Below are 23,694 nucleotides of genomic sequence, written 5' to 3'. Positions count from 1 at the left end.
TTCTCCTAATAGCAGAAGAAAGGAGACAAAAAACAAGAAGAGGGGTGCTCCCTCTGCCCCTTAAACGAAAGAGGGGAAACACCTACGGTTACACAAAAATCCCCTAAGGGATCAGTTCCATTAAATCCCTTGTCTCCTCCATTTACAGTATGGGATTTGCCAAGAGCTACTCCAGGAAGTGCAGGGTTTGATCTGGCAGCAAAAAGAGATTACATCATCTCTATCATGCAGGCTGTTCAGCTAATAGAAACTCAAGTTTATGGTTCTGTAATTGAAGGAACTGTGGGCTTGATAATTGGTAGAAGCTCAAATTATAATAAAACTTTGAGGTATTACCCGGAGTAGTTGATGAAGATTACCAAGGGGAAATTAACGTAACCGTAAGGTCTTTAAAAAATATGCAAATACATATGGATCAAAGATTAGCTGAAATCTTAATTTTAAATTATGTCCATCTTCCAAATCAAATCCTAAAACAAGATCGAGGTACAGGAGGTTTCAGTTCCACAGAAACTGTGGTCTGGGTACAATCTATTTCTAAGGATTGACCCATGAAAACTATAAAAGTGGATAGAAAGCCTATTAAAGGTCTCTTGGACACAGGGGCAGATCCAACATGTATTTCAGGAAAAGACTGGCCCTCATCCTGGCCAATTATGAAGACAGAATCTACATTAATGGGGTTGGGTATGGCTAACAATGTTGCTCAAAGTTCAAAAATTTTAAAGTGGGAGTGTGAAAATAGATTTGGAAACTTTCAACCTTATATTATATCTTCTTTGCCCTTACATTATGGGGCAGAGACATTTTGCAAAACATTGAACTAAAATTCGTTACTGCAGATTCCTTTACTGTACAAATTTTTTCATAGGGGCCGCTGATGAGAAGTTTGCTGATGCAATATCATGGAAAAATGATCAGCCTGTGTGGGTTGATCAGTGGTCCCTAACTCAAGAGAAGATACAGGCTGTAGGACAATTGGTAAATGAGCAAATACAGAAAGGATATTTAGAGGAATCCAATTGCCCTTGGAATACTCCAATTTTTGTAATTAAAAAGAAATCTGGGTAATGGATATTGTTACAAGACCTCAGAGCCATTAATAACACCATGTATGACATGGGGGCTCTTCAGCCAAGACTTCCATTTCCTGTGGCTGTTCCTAAAGGACATTATATAATAATCATTTATTTTCAGGATTCTTAAACAATAAAATCGGATCCTAATGATTTTCAAAGTTTTGCATTTCATGTGCCCTCATGTAATTTGAAAAAGCCCCGGCAGAGATATCAGTGGAAGAACTTGCCACAAGGCATGAAAAATTCCCCTACATTGTGTCAAAAATTTGTGGATAAAGCTTTACAAAAAACTAGGGAAGAGTTTTCTAATGCTTATATTATTCATTATATGGACGATATTTTAATAGCTGCTGAAAGTAAACATTTAACAGAACAAATTTTAACAATTAACCATTGAGCAATTAACCAGCTTTGGTTTGCATATTTTCCAGATAAAATTCAACATAATAAACCTTTAAATTATTTAGGAAAAATAATACATCATGTCACAAAAATGAATATTAGGCTAGATAAATTAAAAACATTAAATGATTTTCAAAAATTACTAGGAAACATAAACTGGGTTAGACCCTACTTGAAAATTACCACAGGAGAATTACACCCATTGTTTGAAGCCTTAAAAGGGGATTCTAATCCTAAATCTAAGAGACAATTCACTCCAATAATGTTAGAAAAATTTTATTGGTGGAAGAAAAGTTACAAGCAAAAGTGGTCCAATTGGAGTATAATAAAGACTGGGATATTATAATATTAAAGACATCTTATATAAGATGTTTATGGCAAGATGGAGTCCTGGAATGGCTTCACTTGCCTCACAGTCAGACAAGAATGATACCTTCTTATGTATATTTGTGCAGCCAACTCATTGTCAAGGCAAGGAGTAGGTCCTGAGAGTTACTTTAGAAAGAAATGTATAAAATAATTATAACTTGTAATAAAAAACAATTAAAATATTAATACAGAATGATGAGAATTGGAAATTAGCATTATTAAATTATATAGGACAAATAAAATTTCATGTTCCTCCACATCCTTCATTAAAATTTGTGGAAGAGGGAAAAACCATATTTCCATTAGTGGTAACAACACTTTTCGAAGGAGCTCTAACAGTTTTTACTGATGGGTTCTCAAATGGAACTTCGGTTGTATACATTCCAGACCACTTCCCTATTATTAAAAGGGATCTGACATTTCAGAGCAACAGGCGGAAATTATTGCTGTAATTTTAGCTTTAACCATATTTCCCCAGCAGCATAACATTTACACAGACTCTAAGCATGTGGTTAACTTATTTCCTGCCATAGAGACAGCTCTTTTATCAGGACAATCAAAAATTATAGACTTGTTACAACAGTTACAAAAATTAATTCAACTTAGAAAAGAAAAATTATTTATTGAAAACATAAGAGACATACAAATTTACCAGGTCCTCTTTCATTTGGAAATATGATGGCTAACTTATTAACTAGAGAAACCATCATGCTTTATTTATAATTAATCACCTTAATACTAATCAACAAAATCTTACACTTATGCAAAAACATTGCAGCGAAATTGGATTTAAAGTTCAGCCAAAAGTTAAAAGGAAAGATTTGCTCACAAGCACCTGATGTATTAATCACCTCGGGAAGAGGGTATACATGTGTGTTTCCACAGGAGCCGAGTCACCCATCTGGAATCGCAACCGACTTGTGTGCCCTACAAAAATAAGAGAAACCCAGGAAAAAAAACAAAACAGAAGATGCAAATGAAGAAAGCGATGGCAAAGCTCAAAAGTCTTCACCTTTCTCCTCAACAGGCGAAGACAACAAAAGAAGCCCAACCACCAACCTGGGAATAAATTAAGAAGCTCACCCATTCTGCGGAGGAGATTGTTGTTTCTACAGGAAAGACTATCACTGTTGAAAATACTTTTCTTACTATGCTTGCCATTATTGCTGTGCAGGCAGTGTCTGTTTCAGCAGAACAATACTGGACATATGTTCCTAATCCTCCTCTTCTACATCCTGTAGGATGGGGTGGGGGGATGAGGATATAATACAAGTAATGACAAATAATAGTGACCTGTTACTGGGTTTGGAGGACTATTCTAATTTTCATATGACTTCTCAAACAATTAATTATGAAGGAATGACAGATACCACTCCAATTTGCATAAAGGTATCAGGAGAAAATCTCCACAGGTGTTTGCCTATAAACTATAGAACTTTTTTGACTGATACCCTTGATCAATCCAATGATAAAAAGTTCAAAAAAAGATTGATGTGGGAAATTGGCATGACATTAGATTTTCATACTTATAACGAATCCTTTTTCATTCCCAAGAGGAATATACATTTAGATAACTGCCTACAAAAATATCATGACAAAGATCAGTTTGGGGATGTATTAATTACCTCACCGAAATGGTGAGAATGTGGATTTCAAAAGGCCTCTTTTTACAACCCTTTGGGGCACCAGATAGTATTATTGATTTTTCCATTACTAACCCCGATTATGATTATGCCACCTACTTAAAACATAATTCAGGAAAGTTTAATGGCTATGCTCCTGATAGGCACGGGGAACCCCTGAAAAGATGGCTCACTCCAGCGTGGGTGGCTTCCGTTTTGGTGAGTCACTCTCCCTTTCACAATAAAATGGGCATTCATCTGTATTTGTTTAGACTTTTTGCAGCAACAAACATGATTATACTGAAAAAGCCCAAAGAAACTAAGAGTACTGCAATTGGGGTAAGAGCATGTGTAGATTATCCTATGGGAATTTTAGCTAGAAAACTAGATAATTTAATCATTATTAATCAAGGAAAATCTTATTATATTAGCTGTAAGGATTATATTTTTACTAATTGTCTTACTTCTTCTCTGGATAAAACATATTCTGGATTTGTTATTTTAAAAAGACGTTCATATGTAATGTTATGTGTAGATCTATAAAATGACCCTTAGTTTAAAAATTCTGCTTTACAAATGCTGAAAATTCTGGATATTGTGTTTCAGCCAAAATGCTTTGTTGCGGCCTTGATTTTAGGAATAAGTGCTTTATTAACAATAATTAGCTCTTTAGCAATTTCTACAGCAGCCTTAGTAAATGAAGTAAACACTGATCATTTTGTTACTGATTTAAACAAATATGTTTCATTAGCCCTAGCAGAACAACAAATTATAGATAAAAAGTTAGAAATGAAAATAAATGCTCTGGAGGAAGTGGTTCTGGCTATAGGTCAGGAAGTTAAAAATTTAAAAACACAACTCTCCGTTAAATGTCATGCTAGTTTTAAATATATCTGTGTTACTGTTCTAAAATATAACATTTCTTTTAATTGGAATGCCACCAAAAATCATTGGTTAGCAGTCTGGAGAGATAAAGAAATCTCTCATGTTATGGAGGCTTACAGGATAAAATTACAGCAGTTAGTAAAGCTCATTTAGATGTAAAAAGTTTACAATCTTTGGCAGCATTATTTAAGCATAAGGTGGAGGCCCTCAATCCTCTGGATTGGATTAATGTAATAATTATAATTACCATTGTCAGATCAATTCTCCCAATTCTTATTCTTATATTTCCAGTCATTTTCCGGATGATCTTTAGATTTATGTCTTCTGGGCACCAAGACATTCATGAGCTTCAATTAAAAAATAAAAAAAGGAAGAAATGCCATGATACCTCCTGCTGAATCTGCATGAGAGATCACACCAGACAAAGCATAAGCTTCATGGAAGCATGCTTGCAGGAAGGGGGTGTTGGTTCAAGGCTTCCTATATACTTGGCTGCACCTTTATTGCCTCTACCTTTATTCTAACTATATTCTTCTTGGCTGTACATTTGTTTCCTTTATTCTCATTTTGGCTATTTTTCTATTGATCCACGAAGAGAGTATGTGAAGCCACTTACCCTCGTGCCTATCCTTGATCTTCTCTGCTCTCTCTCTCTAATTCTACTCCTCTTGCAGGCCGCCTCACATCCTCTGCGCATGTACACCTACCCCTGGGAGACCCTGGCCACAGCTGACTACACAGTGAGGCCCCCGGACCCTGCCTCCTCCTCACCTCTGCCCAGTCCCCTCTTCCCCTTGGCTCTGCCCCCTACCCTTGCACACAAGAGCAGCCCTGACTGGGCCCTAAGGCTTCCAGGCCACAGTAATTACAGCCTCAGCTCAGCTCTGCAATCCCCGCCAACCCTAGCACTTGCTCAGGGGATCGAATCTCCCCTCAGCCCCACCACTAGAGGAGACTCCTCCAAGCCTCTCCACTCCACATATCAAGAACGTGCACAGTGACCCAGTTAGAGAGACAGAGAGAGAGAGACTGAGAGACTGAGAGAGATTGTTGGGGAAAACTACCTCTCAAGGACTCAGAACATAGCACCCTTTGAGATGACTCAGCACACAGCATACTTCAAAAAACAGCACAAAGCACACTATGTAAAAGACTCAGCACAATGTGTCTTTTGAAGGACTTAGCATATAGTAGCCTTGGGATGATTCAGCACACAGCACCCTTTGAAGGAGGGAGTCCATAGGCACGCCGTGTATAGGACTCAGTGCATGGCATGCTTTGAAAAACTCAGCACATAGCATTCTTTCCCAGGACTCAGCATATAGCACCCTGTGTTATGACTATTTAAATACGTATACTTCAGCAGAAAAGCAACATGTTTAACAACTGTTACAAATAAAGTAATAAATCAGAATATATTACTATACTAATCATTGAATGGATTTTTAGTGGCAGTCAAATATGTAAGAAAAGAGGTAATATACCATTCGTTTGCACTTAATAAGTGAGAAAGAATTTTCTAGTTCTTTTAAAATATATCATAAGTTTAATGAAGAAACTATTCTGCCATGTCATATGATAATCAGATAAAGATGATATTACAGCAAAAAACAGATTGTACTAAGTTTTGGGATGTTAATGTATGTATTTATTTTGGTTTTGGAAAATTGTGAGGATTTCAAATTGGGGTATTGTTCTTGCTAGGCTGGCATTATATCAGTGGTTAATTTTAGGATAAGGGTTCCCTTTCCACAAGAACATGCACCTGATCTGTCCTTTTAAGTTTCCCATCATCAATGGCATCAGAGTTGCACACCAACTTGTCTAGCTTCCTGGATCCTGCAGTCCTTCCAATCTTAGTCTCTAGATAGTGCACGATGTTGGAAATGATCCAATGCACCCAGCTATAGATTGAGAAGGAACTCCCCTAAAATTCGGCCTGGTTTCTGTTCTCAAGCCTCCTATGTAGTTAAGTGTACAGATTGGAGCCCCTGGTGCCAAACAGTAACAGTATTTTTAAAGCAATTAGACATTTATATGACAGGTTTGTGATTACCTCAGAAAAAGAATAAAAAAGCAATGAAGCATAGAGGACAAACAGAATTTTAGCGAGCTACTCAGAGGGTGAATCAGCTTAGCTAGCTACTCTGGAGGCCGAGATCTGAAAACCACTTTTCAAAGCCAGTACAATCATGAAAAAACATGTGATTATCTCCAAAAAACCAGAAGTGCAGCAGTGGCTCAAGTGGTAGACCACTACCTTGGGCACAGATGCTTAGAGCAGGAATGATGAATGCATGCATGAGCACATGAACATGCACGTGTGTGTACAGGCACGTGTGTGCACACACACACACAAATGAGTATTTCAATGCAGAGTTCTTTATTTGTTTTTTTTTTTTTACCTTGCTGTACTTTATTTCCCTGTATTAGTTCACAAATGAACAAAATCAGCTAAGCACCTATTTACATACAACTCATCATGTTTCTCTAAAGTCTACTCTCTTTTTGGCCGCCTGCTCTATTTGACCCAAAAGTAAATTATTCAAGAGATCAATTCATCTCCCTGATCTCTGTAATGTTAGATGATTGTTTAAGTTCTTTCTAGCAATATAATTTTGTGAAATCCTACATCAAGCAGCATATTTCTTTCATGAAATGGGAAGCATCTGGAAAAAAATAAACTGTAGGTTTTACTCCTCCTGGCAAGCGTCTGGAAATTTATTATCTTCATATAATCCATGATATGTCTGTGTATGCCAAAAACGGCTGTGAAGATAAAAAGACCCTTCTAAACACATAGAATTCGTATACCATTAATAGGTATGAAGGTTTTTTTTTATTATTCTGAAAATACCATACAGAAGAGTTTCAATTACATGGGCAAGATAATGAGTACATTTCTTATCAAGCATTGTTGCCTCCTCTTTTGTTTCCACTTCCTATCACTTTCCATCTCATCCCTCCTGCCCCTCCCCCCGATTATGCCCCGCCTTGCGAAAATTTTAAAGTTCATTTTTCGACAAAACATCTTGTACATCTCATTGTTACAATGGATCCAAATCTATCCTTTTTTTAAAAGATTTGTTTTTTCCCTTCCCCTCCACAAACTATACCAACATAAAATACAGTGAAAACAGGAGCTTTATGGTGGGGAAGGGACATACAAAGCAACAAAAATTCATCTTATAAATATGTTAGAAACAATCGCATGAAAGAAAAAATATTTGAATGCTTATCTTGGGGTACATTTCACCTAACATCAACGAATCTTACCTTTTCTGCTTGTCTCAGACATATCCTATTTATTACCAATAAGGGAAACCATGGGGCCTAAGTGTACTTGGGCTTGGCTTACTTCACTTAATATAATTTTTCCCAAGACTTTCATTTTCCTAACAATGGGACAATGTCATTCTTTCTGATGGAGGCAAAAAATTCCATTGTGTATATATACCACAATTTATTGATCCATTCATCTACGGAGGGGCATGTGGGTTGGTTCCAGGCTTAGCTATGGTAAATAATGTTGCCATAAACATAGTTGTGCTGGGAGCTTTAGTGTGGTCTTCTTTGTGATCATTTGCGTAAATGCCCAAAAGTGTGATTGCTGGGTCATAGGGAAGCTCCATATGAAGTCTTTTGAGGAACCTCCATACCCTTTCCAAGGTGGTTGAACAAGTTTACAATACCACCAACAATGCAGTAGGGTTCCCCTATCAACATCTCCTCCTGCATCTGTTGTTATTAGAGTTCTTGATTATAGCCATTCTAACTGGGGTGAGGTGGTATCTCAATGTTGTTTTGATTTGCAATTTTTATAGCTAGGGAGGTTGAGCATTTCTTCATGTGTCTATTGGCCATCTTTCCTTCCTCTTCAGAGTAGTTTCTCTTTAAGCCTTTAGATCACTTATTTATTGGGCTGTTGATTCTTTTAGGATTTGTTTTTGGGGGATTTAATTTTTTGGAGTTCCAGATATATTTTAGATATAAGACCCTTGTCCATTGTATGGCTAGTGAAGATCTTCTCCCAATTTGTGGACTTTCTATGGATCTTGCGAGTTATGTCCTTTGCCATATAAAAGCTCTGCAATTTCATGCAGTTCCATTTGTCAACCTTTCTATGATTTGTTGTGTTTCTGGGTATATATTAAGCAATTTTCGGCCTGTACCAAGGAGATCTAGGGTTTCTCCTATTCCATCCTGTAATGTTTTCAGAGTGTCTTCATATTGTGAGGTCTTTGATCCATTTGGAGTTGATTCTGCTACAGGGTGATATATGAGGATCTAGATTTATTTTTCTACAAGTAGTTAACCAATTTTGAGAGTACCACTTACTGAAGAGGCTGTCTTTCTTCCATTCTATTTTTTTCAGCTCTCTTATCAATGATTAGATGGCTGTAGGTCTTTAGGTTCATTTCAATTCTATTCCATTTGTCCTGAGGTCTGTTCTTGTGCCAGCACCAAGCTGATTTGCTTACTATGGCTTTGTAGAAGAGTTTGAAATTTGGTACTTATTTTTCTCCTACACTGTTCTTTCTGTTAAGGATTGTTTTTGCTATTCAGGGTCTTTTATTGTTCCATATGAATTTTTGGATTGCCTTTCCTATGTCCTTGAAGAGTGAGGTTGGAATATTGATAGGTATCACATTCAATTTGTAGATACCATTGGGAAGTATTGCCATTATCACGATTTGATCTTTCCAATCTAGGAACATGGGAGTTTTTCCACTTTCTAAGTTTGTTTTGATTTCCTTTTTCAGGTATTTAAAGTTTTCATCATAGAGGTCCTTCACTCCTTTGATTAAGGTAATTCGTAGGTATTTTATTTTTTGTGGGGCTATTACAAATGGAGTTGCTTTCCTAATTTCAGCCACAATTTTCTCATTGTTGGCATACAGAAAAGCCATTGATTTTTGAGGGTTAATTTCATACCCTTCTAGTTTGCCCAAGTTTTGAGTAACCTTGAGTAAGTTGGGAGCGGGGTCTTTAAATACAAGATCATGTCATCTGCCAAGAGGGAAAGCTATACTTCTTCTTTCCCTATTGGGTTCCTCTTTATGTTTGCACTGAAGAGCAGTAGAGAGAGTGGGCCTCCTTGTATCGTTCCAGAGTTTAGAGGGAATAGCTTTAGATTTTCACCATTGAGTATAATATAATGCTTTCTGTAGTTTTGTCATACACAACCTTTATTGTATTGAGGAATGTTCCATAGATTCCTAATTTTTCCAGGACCTTCACCATAAAGGGGTGTTGGATCTTGTCAAAGGCTTTTTCTGCAACTATTGAGATAACCATGTGGTTCTTATACTTGGTCTTGATGATGTGATGAATTATGTTAATTGATTTGTGCATATTGAAGCAGCTTTGCATCCCTGAAATGAATCCTGTTTGCTCATGGTGTATGATTTTTTGGATGAATTGTTGAAGTTGATTAGCTAAAATTTTGGTGAGAGGCTTTGCATCAATGTTCATCAAAGAAATGGGTCTATAGTGCTTTTTCTTTGATGAGGGTTTGGGGATGAGGGTTATGATGGCTTCATAGAAAGAGTTCGGTAGTGAACTTTCTCTTTCAATTTCATTGAAGAGTTGGAGGACTATTGGTGTGAGCTCTGCTTTGAAGACCTTGTAGAATTCTGCTGTATAACCATCTATTCCTGGGTTTTTCTTAGATGGGAGTTCTCTTATTGCTCTTTCTATTTCAATGCTTGATATGGGCCTGTTAAGATGGTTTAACTCATCTTAGTTTCTGCATGTCAATATTTGCCAGGAAAATGTCCATTTCTGCCAAGTTCTCAAACATATTAGCATAAAGTTTTGAGCAGTATTCCTTTATAATGTTCTATATCTTGGTTGTTTTTGTAGTGATGTTTCCATTCTCATCTCTGAGTTTATTAATTTGGGTGTGTTCTCTTCTTTTTCTTTTTTAAGGGTCTGTCAATTTTGTTAATTTTTTTGAAGAACCTTCTCATTTTGTTGATTCTTCATATGGGTTTTTTGGATTCTAATTCATTTAATTCTGATTGAATTTTAATTCTTTCTTTCCATCAACTGGATTGGGGTTTATCTTGATTCTCTTTTTCAAGGAGTGTCAGATCTCATTAAATTGTTGGTTCCAGGTCTCTCTAATTTGTTTATATAGGAACTCAGAGCTATAAACTTGCCTCTAAATCGTGCCTTTTCTGTGTCCCAGAGGAGCAGAAAATCTCTGTGCTAGTTTTTGTTGAATAATATGAACATTTGAACCTCGATTCTAAGCTCTTCCATGACTCACTGATGTTTGAACAGAGTGTTTTTCAGTCTCCATCTTTTACTGGACTTTCTTTGGTGGCTTTTTGTGTTGAGTTCTAATTTTATTCCCTTTTGGTCTGATAGAATGCAAGATATGAATTCAATGTTTCTGAATTTTGACAAGTTTGATTTGGAAAATGTTCCATGTGCTGCTGAGTAAAAAGTGTACTCTGATGCTACTGGATGAATATTTGCTAGATGTCTGCTAAATCAGTTGATGTATGCACTTGTTGAGATCTGCGGTTTCTCTGTTGAGTTTTTGCCGAGTTGATCTATTTAGTGGGGATAGTGGTTTGTTAAAGTCCACAACAATTAATGTCGTTGGATCTATGTGAGATTTAAAGTAGTATTTCTTGGATAAATTTGGGTGCACTATTGTTTGGCAAATATTTAGAATTTTAATATCCTCCTGAAAGAGATATTAGTATGTAGTACCCTTCTTTATCTCTCCTCAATAATGTTAATTTGAAGTCTATTTTATCTGATATTAGGATTGCAACTCCTGCCTGTTTTGGGGGGCCGTTTGCTTGGTATATTTTGTTCCAGCCTTTCACTTTCAAAATGTGTTTGATTTTTATAGGCAAGTTGTGATTCCTGAAGGTAGAAGATAGAAGAATCTTGCATTTTAAACCAACTAGACAGTCTATGTCACTTAATTGGAGAGTTACATCCCCTAATATTGAGAGAGAGGACTGAGAGGTATTTGGGTGCTCCTGCCATTTTATCCACCTTCTTGGGTGCTGCGCCTTCTGGATTCTTTCTATGGTTCTTGGATTCTGTTTGTATGTGGTTTCTTGGCCCTTATTGTGGTCTTGTTGTTTTTCTATGTTTAGGACATCTTTAAGAATCTTTTGTAGAGCTGATTTGGTGGAGATATATTGTTTGTTTTTCTTTGCTATGGAAGATTTTTATTAGACCTTCAATTATGAAGGAGAGTTTAGCTGGGTACACTATTTTTGGTTGATAGTTGTTTCTCTTTAGAGCATGGCATACACCATTCCAGGTTCTTCTTGCTTTAATTGTCTCTTTTGAGAAATCTGAGGTGATTCTAATTGGTTTTCCTTTATAGGTGACTGATCTTTGCTCCTTGACAGCTTTAAGGATCTTTTCCTTGGTCTGAATTGATCCTGTGTGGCTTATAATTAGTTGGACGATGGGAAGTCCTGTTCTTGTCTGGTCTATTTAGAGTTTTAAAAGCTTCTTGTATCTGAATATGCCTATCTTTTTGCTTGTTGGGAAGTTCTCTGCTGGGATCCTGTTGAACACATTTTCTATACCATTACCTTCTGTCTCTTTGTGCTCCTCTACACCCATTTCCCTCAGATAAGGCCTTCTGATGGTGTCTTTCAAATGTTAAATAGATCTATCATTTTTCTTGAATTTGTCTTGGATAGTTGTATGTTTTTTCTCTATAATACCTAGGCTGTCTTCACTGCCGGAGATTCAATCTTCTGCATAGGCTAACCTACTGTCAAGACTTTCTACTTTATTTTTCATTTCTTTTCCTTTTAATTGGTCGGCTGTTATGGCTTCAAATTCTTTGTTGGAGCTGTGTTTTAGATCTTGTATGAAATTCTTTACTTCCTTAATTTGGTGTTCAGTGTTTACTCTCAAATCACTTAGTTGATTGGTTATGGTTTCCTTGGACTCCCATTCCTCCTGTTGGGCTCCATTCAACATTCCCTTTGTGGTCTCCCTGACTCCTTTCAGGTGAGTGTTTATGGATTCCATGAATGGCTCTATTGATCTTTGTCTATGCTCATCCAGCTCTTGCAATTCTTGTATTACTCTTTGATTAGATTTCTCACGTTCATGTAACTTCTGTAGTTCTCTTTGACTGATCTCAGCCTGCTCACACAATTACTTTATTTCTCTTTGAGTATTTCAACCTGCTCATACAATACCAGTATCAATCTTTGAGTAGCTTTCTCAAGCCCATGAGCTTCCTGTTTTGATCTTTGGTTTGCCTCCTCTCTCTCCCTAACACGTTCACACTGAGTCCTTTGCAGGGTTTCAATCTTTTCATTCACCATGTTTACCAGTAGTGTTTGTAGAGCTTTTTGGGAACTCTCATCTGTTCTGTCACCTGATTATCTTGAATGGGAATTGAGATACCCGGACTTGCCTTTTTCCTTGTGTTTTTCTTGCTTGTTCTGCCCATTTGGGATGAAAGTAATGCCAGTTTTGTGCTAGAACACCATTTTAAGGCAAGCATCAACCAAAGCCCTGTAATTGCATAGTCAAATGTTTGAAGATGCAATCTAGTTCAACAGATACAGTCCATTCAACATTAAATAACTATGTTTTAATGGGCTAAGAATACCAAAGAATAATTTGAAAAACCAGAAATTGTTATGTTTAGGGAGAAAGGTGGGGAAAACTGGGTTAGAGGGATGTGGAAAGGTAAAAGGAGAGTGAAATTAACCAAGTCCTAATCTCACAGAGGGAAATGGATTGGAAAGAATGATAGAAAAGAGAGAAGAAAAAAATTTAAATAAGAGACAAGCAAAAAAGGAAATACAAATATTTAAATTTAAAAAGTGAAACTCTTAAAAGTAATGAAAATTTAAAGAAGTAAAATTGAGAGATGAACGGGGATGAGAGGAGGGGAGGGATAGAAAGGAGACCTGAAAAACTAAAAAATAAAAATACTTAAAATAATTTATAGGTATAAATAAATAATACTGCTATTAAGGAATTTAATCCTAAGAGGTTTTGAATTGAGTAATACATTTTTGGATTAAGAATGTACACAATTGGGGATAAGGTCTTATAATCAATGACAGGTATATAGGAGGTGAACAGAACAACAAATAATTCATGCAAAAAGAACAAAAGATGAAAAAGTAAAACGAATGAGAAAGAAAGAACAAAAAAGACCAACATGTCAGTAAACTTTTTTTAAAAAAAGCACACACACACACACACATACACCTAAAAGTTATAAGAGGAAGAAAAAAAAGATTAATGAAAACAATTTTTATAATTAAAAAGTAAAAATTTAAAAAGATACCAAAAAAGACTTCTTTGATTTTGTTTTTGGGGGGTTGATGGGAAGATCCTGTATCTCCCTTGTGTCAGTAACCAGTCTCTTGTTGGAGTCTCTGGTTTGCTTGTGGTGTTTGGTTTTCTGTGGCTTGATTGGTTTCTTAAGTCAGTTTGTTTGGGCAGGCAGAAAAAATTCTGTTTGTTTACCCAGAATTTGTGATCGCCTCCCAGGCTAGTTCAGTGGGAGGGAGATCTGCTTTGAGTATCACAAAAGAGGGAGGTGGCTGTTTCCTCTAGTTTGGAGTTGCTGTGATAAGGCTGGGTTCTGGGTAAAGTTGAGGCCTTTCAGCAAACAGTAGCTTCCCTGAGGGGCTAGCTTCTGAGACATTCACAGAGCCCAGCCTGGAGCCATTCTCAGGGTTTATGTTTACTGAATTTCAATTGATTGTCCGGGCTGTTGTAGGGAGGGGCAGCCTCTGGCTCTGTTTACCCAGTGAAGAAGGCCACTCTTCGTGGGTGTAGCTTTCTCTGCCTTGTTGTGGTGACTTTCCCATGGGTGGAGTTGAGAATGGCAGGTCAGGGTAGGTACTTGTGACTCACTAAATGACTCTTTTGTTTTCATCAAAGAACTGAGTTGGATCTAGCTACTTAGCCAGGCTTTTGTCTACATCAAAGGTGGATATCTCCGGTGTTGGGGGGAGGGGTGTCCTTCCCTCCTCTGCTCCCTTTGAGAAGGAGTGAGGATGTCAGTTTTGTACTCACGCTGGAGTGTGGGTTCCTGGGTCGCCTCTGGTCTGCTATCTGCAGGATGAAGATACCTGCTACTTGTCAGTTCTTGCTCGTTTTGAGTAAAATCTGCTTGCCCGCTGCATCTGGCACATTTATCCCAGACTCTCTGGGTTGTAGTTATGGCGGCTATGGATGGCACCACAGTCGCCACAGCAAACTCAGCCATGGCTGCTGGAAAATGCTCAGATCTGTCTCCTTACCTGGATTTTCCCTCTCTGCCCAAACTCTCTGTACTGTGATGGCACACTTGGTGTGCCTAGGACTGTTCATTGGAACATTAGAACTGCTTTCTATGCAAGAGCTTGTTTAGCCACCAGATTCTCCTCTGCCATCTTCTCGAAATTTCTGAAGGTGTTTAAATATTACTGGAATTGTTTTGGAATAAATAATGTTCACCTTGACTATCTTGAGAAAGAAGAATTGGTTTTTCCGCACTATAAGTAAGAACTTGAGTGAAAGAAACCAAAGGAACAATGAGGAACAACTCAACACATACATTCAAAAGAAACAAAACAACCCAAGAAAACACCAATTAACTCAGTACTCAAGAACCTGCAGGAAATGAAAAGATTTTTTTAAAAATAGCTATGATAAGCTTATGAAAATCCTGACTACGAGGGAGTCTACTATTGTGAGGATAGTGGTTAAAGCTCAGACTAGACAGAAAGATCTGTACACAATGCGAGGCACTTGTTAAAAATTCTAAATTCCAGGAAGTATAACATAAAGTAGACTGAGCCCACGATCACACACAAGTTGGAAGCAAGATTCTATCTGAAAGTTAATCAGGATAATTTAGGGCTGTGGGCATGCCAAAGTGGTAAGAACATCCATTTAGGAGACACAAGACACTCAATTCAAATTCCAATCTTATGTGTATTAAAGAAAAAAAAAAAGCTATGACTTTAAATAATGGGGATAATTGCAAGATTTGAATATTTGAGTGGAGAAAAATCCATGAGAGAGGTAGAATTTATCCATGTTGTAATACTTTCTACTTAAGTGATAATATTATGTGGTACTCCAAACATAACAGAGTTACTTTGCAAATGAGCATGGATGTGCATTTGGGTGAAGGAAATACTCTATTTATACAGGTGTAAATTAAATACTTTTTGGGGGTAGATTTTAGTTCTTGTACTAAGAGCCTGGGTGATATCTCTGAGTCTTTTCTCTCAAGGCTATCACTCTACTACTATGAACCACAGTTCCAATTCTGATTTTCTGTTGGTTGTTTGGAGATAAGAGGCTCATGGACTTTCCTGACCAGGATGGTTTCAAACCATGATCATCAGATCTCAGCCTCCTGAGTAACCCGGATTCCAGGCCTGAGTCGCCCATGTTTTTAATAATTTAGTAAATTGTACAGTTACAGAAGTTATAATTTATCATTATAACCTTTATAATATATATGTTTATATTTATATCAATACATACATATAGAAATATTTAACATATTTTTGTATCTACAGTAGATTTATGAAATCATCCTTCATTATAAAATAACATGGAAACAAGTTTAATGAGGAGCAAAACAAAGGGAATTTTCACATGTTTCTTGTTGTTGAATGAAATATGAATTGTGAGAATCAGTTTGAGAAAACCATTTAACAAAATGGATAATGGCTATTAATTCCAATCCCTTTATTTGCCCATATTGTGCATCCTCACACATGAGTGTCAAAATCAAACCACAATTTTTTGCCTTTGTATATAATTCACATGTTTTAATTTAGGGGATAGGTGAAGTAATCAAATAAATATTAAAATAATACTAAATGAGGCTATGAGTTAGAGCTGAAAATTATTTAAAATATGATAATAGCTAATTTAATTCCATATCTCTTACTTTTGCTCTATTGTCATATACCTCATTCCCTCATTAGGAAAGTACATAGAATGTTCTCACTAAATTATGTGTAAAATTATGAAAAATGTATTAAAAGAATATGGGCACATCGGGGCTGTGAAAGTGGCTCAGTGGTAGAGCTCTAGCCTTGCATGCCTGAGGCACTGGGTTTGATTTCTCAGCACCACATAAGCAAAAAGAAGAAAGCCAGAAGTGACGCTGTGGTAGATTGCTAGCCTTAAGCAAAAAAGCTGAGGGACAGCACCAGAGGGGCCCAGAGTTCAGGCCCCTCGACCGGAAAGAAAACAATAACAACAACAAAAGAATATGGGCACAGTGTAGATTTAGCTGATTGGTACCTGTAGGGAGTAGTGTGTTTTTGAGGACCTGAAAAACGTTGTGATATAGATGAAGGAAGGGATGTGCTAATTCTGGAAAATTGGCTAGAGGATTGCTCCCAGAAAAACAGTGATGATTTTTTCCAAAAGGTTAGCATAAAATCACTCTCACAATCATGTTCACTACTGCACTACTCACCGTAGAGAATTTATGGAAACAGCCCAGACGCACTTTAGCAGAGGGATGGTTGGAGAAAATGTTGCACATATACACAATTGGATTGCACCCATCCATTATAAAGACTGTTACAGCATTTGCAAAGAAATGGATAGAACTAAAATTATGTTAAGTAAACGAAGTCACAGCCAGACACAAAAAGAACGCGTATTTAGAAGCCAGAATTTTATGCAAGTTAAACAACAGTATTAATCAAAGCATGCTATTTGTAGAGGAGTATTTAACAGGTGTAATTTCTTATAAAATTGAACTTTTAATCCAACAAAATGAATACCAGGAGGCTACCACTTGGAAAATGTGAGGGGAAATCAAAGGGAAGAAATAAAGAGACTTATGGAAGTAGAGAGTTAAGCCATAATATTCAATGCAGATAGTATGAAACTAATAAAAACGAAAGTGGGTTGAGGTTTGGAAAAATGTGAGAAAGTTATGTAAAGATCCATTGTAATTATAAACTGATTCATTGAATGGAAAACATTTCGTACAACTATTTAATAAAAATATAATTAAAAACAATGGAGACATCTGACCTTAAACCATGAGTCAAAATATTAGAATATATCACATGATAAAATAAAAGGTAGAAAGTATCAAATTCTGATTGGTTTTCCAAGTACTTTACCTTTGGTATCTAATTTATTCCTCACAATAATCCCATCAAGTGAAACTATTTCTATTTTTAATTCTAAGATGATGATATTTAAGTCTTCAGAGTTGGAATTACTAGTACAACATTCTACACACGGTAAGTGTTAGCTTGCGTTCCATTCCCACTATATGAACTAACTTCATTCTATTTTATAACTAAATACCAGCACTCAGCCTACTAATTCTAGGAAAATTCCCAAAATTATTGTGCACACTCTAATAATATTTCCTTTATCTTTGTTAGAAAATAGGTAACTAAGCTGGACACCGGTGGCTCACGCCTATAATGCTAGCTACTCAGTAGGCTGAGATCTGAGGATTGTGCTTCAAAGCCAGCTCGGGCAGGACAGACTGTGAGACACTTATCTCTAATAAACCACTAGTAAACTGGAAGTGGCACTGTGGTCCAAGTGGTAGAGCGCTCGCCTTGAGTGGAAGAGCGCAGGGACAGCACCCAAGCCCAGAGATCAAGCCCCATGACCAACAACAACAAAAAAAGAAAATAAGTAACTGTAATAAGAAAACTCCAAGTTCATAATCAATTTATACCTCCCTGGTGAAAGGAACTGCTAAACTATAACAATTCTTGATTTCTAGCTCAAAATAGTAGAAATAATATTTTATGCCTTCACTCAACACTGCACTGCCTGGGTACCCCATCTCTGGTTAACACAGTCTTACTGAAAGAATGACCTGCCCAATTCCTGATGGAAACAGACTGCAGGTCTTTTGGAGCAATCGTTTCCACATTGTAGCTCACCTAAATTGTTTACCATTAGAAGTATTTTGATTGCTTTTTATACCCACCATTTTGAGAGAAATGTACAACTTTAAAATGTTATTAAAGAAAGACTGATATAAAATCACATTTGACCCCAGATAAATATTTTACCTTTCATATACCCAAAAATGCAGTCTTACCTATTATTAATGTTAGGAACAAGAGGTTAAAAATCATTGACACCAAGACCTAATTATGAATTAAAGACTCTCCAACTTGTGAATACAATTGGTTTAAAAAGACAACAATACTACTGCATTTTTAAGTCCCTATGATAATGATAATGATTCGCTATGATAATCATAATGATAAACTATTAACACTTAAAAATAACTCATTTTCTTGGGAGTAGGACAAAAAGCACAAGGTTAATCCTAATCATTTTAAAAGACCTTTATTTATACTAAAAGTTCACTCATAACTATAAAGATTCTAAACCTAACTGAAGTATAGAGGAAATAATTTAACTGCATCATCTACATTCAATAGACTATTAATAGAAAACAAAATTACACTAATAATTAGCTTACCCAATTCACTTAATTCTTTTATTCTATTCCATTTACTTTCATAAAAACTGGGTTTTCATAAAATTAAGCATAAAAATGGGTATATACCCACTTACATTTTCAGATCTTAACAATATTTCAGAAATTTTAGCTCTACAGTCAATGAACTGAAATAATACTAAAATATTCAAAAGATTTTCAGAAATTGCAAGACTTGCTCCGAGATGTTATGTATATTGGAAGAGATATTCAAAAAGCCTTATTTGTTAAAGTCGCCGTATTTTCTCCCACAAAAGAGCCATTAGTAAAGATACCTGTGCATGTACAAAACACCTTCAAATGCACCCACAATCTGGAAATAACACTTGCTTTTTGTTTGTTCGTTTTTGAAAGGAATATCTAACAAGCATATCCACAATACTTATTTTCAATGAATAAGATGGGATATTCAAACATAATATGGGTTGGAATATCTCTTAGTGAGAATAGATATAATCTTGCAAAGAAAGTGATTTTCAACAGAAATCCGGAAAGAGTTTATCCAACTTGTGTTTCACAGGAATAATCAGAGAGTAATACCTGTTTGGTCAAGTCAGTCCAAATCACTCTATGAGTGTATCTTAAAAGTATAACCAATTTAAGAGGTCAAATACGTATTTTGTACTGACACTCATCTTATAGCAACAACTTACCAACTAATTATGTCTGAATCTTTTTACCTAACATACAATAAGAGCTGACAGCGGTCTCTTTTTCTAACTTAATATTGTAAATGCTTTGATTATGATATTATTAGACAAATAATATGTACAAAGGATGGTTCCACTGAAATGACATGACAGAACACTGATAAATAAAAACATTGCAACACAGTTAGCTTTTTTTCAGCCTCACCCTGTCCACATTGGCAAGCAACATTGCAACAGCACACACACACATATACACATACACACCTGTTCGCACATGTACACACACATATACATGCATGCTAAATTGAGGGTTTATTGTACAAAAAAGTCCACATAAAATATTAGTGATTAGGACAAATATGCCTTATTACAAAATAATACATAAACCATTACCACGCATGTTACATTTTACATGCCTCTCCACATGAGACCACTTAATTTAGTTTTAATTAATTAATTACCTTATTAATTAATTTATTTGTTTGGTGCTAATACTAGGGCTTGAACTCAGGGCCTAGCTTTGTCCCAGAATTTATTTTTTGTTTCAGTTTTCTCAAGGCTAGCATTTTACTGCTTGTACCACAGCTCCATTTCAAGCTTTTGCTGGTTACTTTAAAATCAGAATCTAATGGACTGTTTTTTCTTGGTCTGCTTTCAAACCACAATGCTCAGATTTCATCTTTCTGATTAACTACTACTAAAGACATAAACCATCAGTGTGGCTTCTACTTTTTCCTATATAGTTATCTAATGCACATACTTAGATGGTAATTTTAAAATGAGAGTATAGAAGCAAGATGTACAGTGATGATACTGTCCTGTCAGAAATTCAAGTTAGTAATGTAAATTTATTCTTAAAACCATACACAAAAAATACCATGATATAGTGTAAGAGAACTCACTATTGAACATAGGAGCCTTAAGAGCTTTCTAATAGATCCATTATTTATTGGTACCCAACATTAGAAAAATGTATGAGGCATTGGTAAAATAGAAGTGCTTTGCATGACTACATACATTCCTTGTTTTTATAAGAAAACTTGCTTTCATCTAAAAAGTAGGCCTGTCTATTGTCTTCATGTAATTTTGATGATTGAAAGTGCTTAGTGAGAAGGTCAAAATGTATTAGTAGTCCTTCACTGTCAATTCTCATTTTCTTCTTGGAGAATATAATGATCAAATCAGTAGTTCAGAATCGGCAAGCAATACTTCAGAATCATGCTTCCAGTGCAAGTGGATCACCAGTAAGAAATCCTCAATACCAATTTCCACAAAGTTTTGTCACAGATACAATCTCCCTGCCTTCTCTAGCTGCTTTACTACCCTCTTATTCCTTCATTGTACAAGAAAAGTATGATTCAACTGATTTCAGTCAGATCTGTTACTAGAACTATCAAGGATTTATTTTACTGTCTGTAATTTGGTAAAGTTATGTCTCTTTACGTAGGCTACTAAAAATGTATTTACTAACTTCAAGTAAATACATAAATTCGATTTCCATCTCTTTTAAAAAATAAAATTTTGTTTGCTCTACAAATTGATCAGAGGCATTTATTTTGTGGCTAGCTACGTCATTACACATCTGTCTCTTTATTTCTCTCTCCCTTTCATGGTTCTCATAGATAATATGATTGCTCCATAATTATCCTAATTTATTTTGCTTTTATATTTTTGGTTGTATCATTTCACTTTTTGCTCTGCCATTTCCCAAATCATTTATATAGAAGACATTATTTCCTATTTTCTCATGCCTAGAATAAGCTGCACATGAAGACATCACTGGTCCTCATTTTCAGTGTGTACATTTGAATATGGAGGAATATCTTTCCTCTGCTCTCCATCAATTCCCTACTCTCCAGTTAGAATAATTTCGAATAGTAAAATTGGAAAAAGAGAAAAAACAATCATGGGGAATAAACAGTTACAGAAAATTCACCAGATATTTCTGACCAGTTCAACCAATGTGAACAATTAGGGAAATAAATGGACACCTCATTCCCACTGGCACTCAAAGTCTCTGGTTAGGCAATTCTTAGGAATATGGGGAACAAGGTGAAAAAGTAAGGAATGGTATCAATTGCAAGAAAAAAAATTGGAGAAGGATCCAAGCATATTTCTTCATTGTGCTGCCGGAAATATTCAGCTTACTACAGTGCGGAGACTTCTTTCCCAAAAGGCCACTTATGTGAATAGTAGGGATGATGATAAGTATACCCCTCTTCGAGAAGCCTACGGTGGACAATTAAACATTGTCAGTGAGTTGGTGTCTCAAGCGGCACATGCAATAACTGTAGATGACTGGACACCCCTGAACAGTGCATATACGTGGAATAATACCAGAGTGGCTTCTTTCTTACTTCATCTTGATACAGATACCAATGCCCAAACTAAAGGACTCTTTTTTAAAAAAATTTTTTTTGGTCTGGTCGTGGGGCCGGAACTCTGGGCCTGGACGCTGTCCCTCATCTCTTCAGCTCAAGGCTAGCGCTCTACCACTTGAGCCACAGCACCACTTCCCGCTTTTTTTTCTGCTTATGTGGTGCTGAAGAATCGAACCTAGGGCCTCATGTATGCAAGGCAAGCGCTCTACCACTGAGCCACTTTCCCAGCCCAAAAATTTTTGTTTGTTTGATTTTTGTTGTTCTTGTGGGTTTTTTTTTTTTGTTGTTGTTGTTCGGTCATGGGGCTTGAGCTCTGGGCTTGGGTGCTGTCCCTGTGCTCTTCAGCTCAAGGGGAGTCCTCTACCGCTTGAGACACAGTAACACTTCCCCAAACTAAAGGACTCTTGACACCCTTATATCTTGATGTTGAGAATTGAGATAGCAAATATACGCTGGATCGCCTTCTGTTGAACTATTATATAAATCCAGGCCTGAAGAACAACATAGAAGAAACTGTATTTGATATTGCCAAAAGGATAAGTATGTATCACTACCTCTATGAAGTTGTGAAAGGCTGTACAAATTGTTCACCGAAGTCCTAATGGTCGGGTTAAGTTTCTTAAATTTCAAAAATGCAAGTCCATCTTTTGTGTCCCTACAAAATATTTTCACAATCCAAATAAAAGTAATATCTTTTTTTTTTGGTCGGTCATGGGGCTTGAACTCTGGGCCTGGAGCTATCCCTGTGATCTTCAGCTCAAGGTGAGCCCTCTACCACTTGAGACACAGCTCCACTTCCAGTTTTCTAGTGGTTTATTTGAGATAAGAGTACCACAGACTTTCCTTCCCAGGCTGGCTTTGAACCATGATCCTCAGATCTCAGTCTCCTGTTTAGCTAGGATTATAGGCATGAACCACCAGTGCCCGGCAGCACCAAAATTTTACTGTAAAAATTCATGGATTCCGCGGAATTCTTCCAAGTGAATTGCCTGCCTTGGATGGAAAAATATATTCAATAGTTTTTGTAAACATGTATAATAACTTCTTCAGAGTTTGTGATTTTTTAATAAGAAATAATTTTAATTTACCTGTTGAAATGAGTAGTACAGAAACTAAAATATTTCTGGTGCTTGTCTGAAAAAGTATATTTTAAAATATTCTATATTCTATGTTTGCATAATGTTCATAATTTATTTTCTCCTAGATATACTTTGAATTCTATATTATTTTATAATATATAGGATCATTAATGTGTCCTTTTGGATTGTATTCCATATAGAAACAGTTTGAGTCCTTTTTTTCTAGGTCTTAATATTATTTTTCTTTGGGATAAAATGACAATGTTGTCTATTTTGAAAAGTTTTGTAAAGTTTATGCTATGTAAACACCTTTCTGAGGTGATTTAATACACTGATGTCAAACTTAATTTAATTATATGAATTACGGGTATTGTTACACTTGTAATTTTGTCATCAACTTTTTAATCACTTTTTTTCATTTCTTGCATGTGAAGAATGAAAAATATGGAATACTTCTCAAATTTTCATATTGTACTTGTGCAAGTGCCATGTTAATCTCTGTATTGTAATTTGAGTATACTTGCTGCTGAAGCATGTAGTATCCTCTAAATTTAATAGTTAATGATGCAATCTTTATACAGGCTTATATCTATGGGTGCCTACTTGTAACAAGGAAACCTTATTGTTCCTAACAATGCTATTGATCTTATTTCCCTAAAATTCTGTGAATAGTGGAAAAAATTATATTGATCAGTCGATTGCTCACATTTCCAAACTTTTTTTGCCAATGAGTATCTTAAATCTTTTTATTTGGAAT

At 36.1% G+C, this 23,694-nt stretch overlaps 1 pseudogene; it reads right to left on the bottom strand.

The window, feature by feature from the left end:
* Nucleotides 1-23,375: 23,375 nt before the first annotated feature.
* LOC138841281 (U6 spliceosomal RNA) lies at nt 23,376-23,472 on the bottom strand (annotated as a pseudogene).
* Nucleotides 23,473-23,694: the final 222 nt, after the last annotated feature.

The sequence above is a fragment of the Dipodomys merriami genome, unplaced genomic scaffold (assembly GCF_024711535.1).
Source record: "Dipodomys merriami isolate MVZ:Mamm:240054 unplaced genomic scaffold, mDipMer1.0.p SCAF_311, whole genome shotgun sequence".
Taxonomy (NCBI): Eukaryota; Metazoa; Chordata; class Mammalia; order Rodentia; family Heteromyidae; genus Dipodomys; species Dipodomys merriami.
Note: the sequence above shows the minus strand (reverse complement) of the source record. Positions and strands in the feature narration are given on the sequence as shown.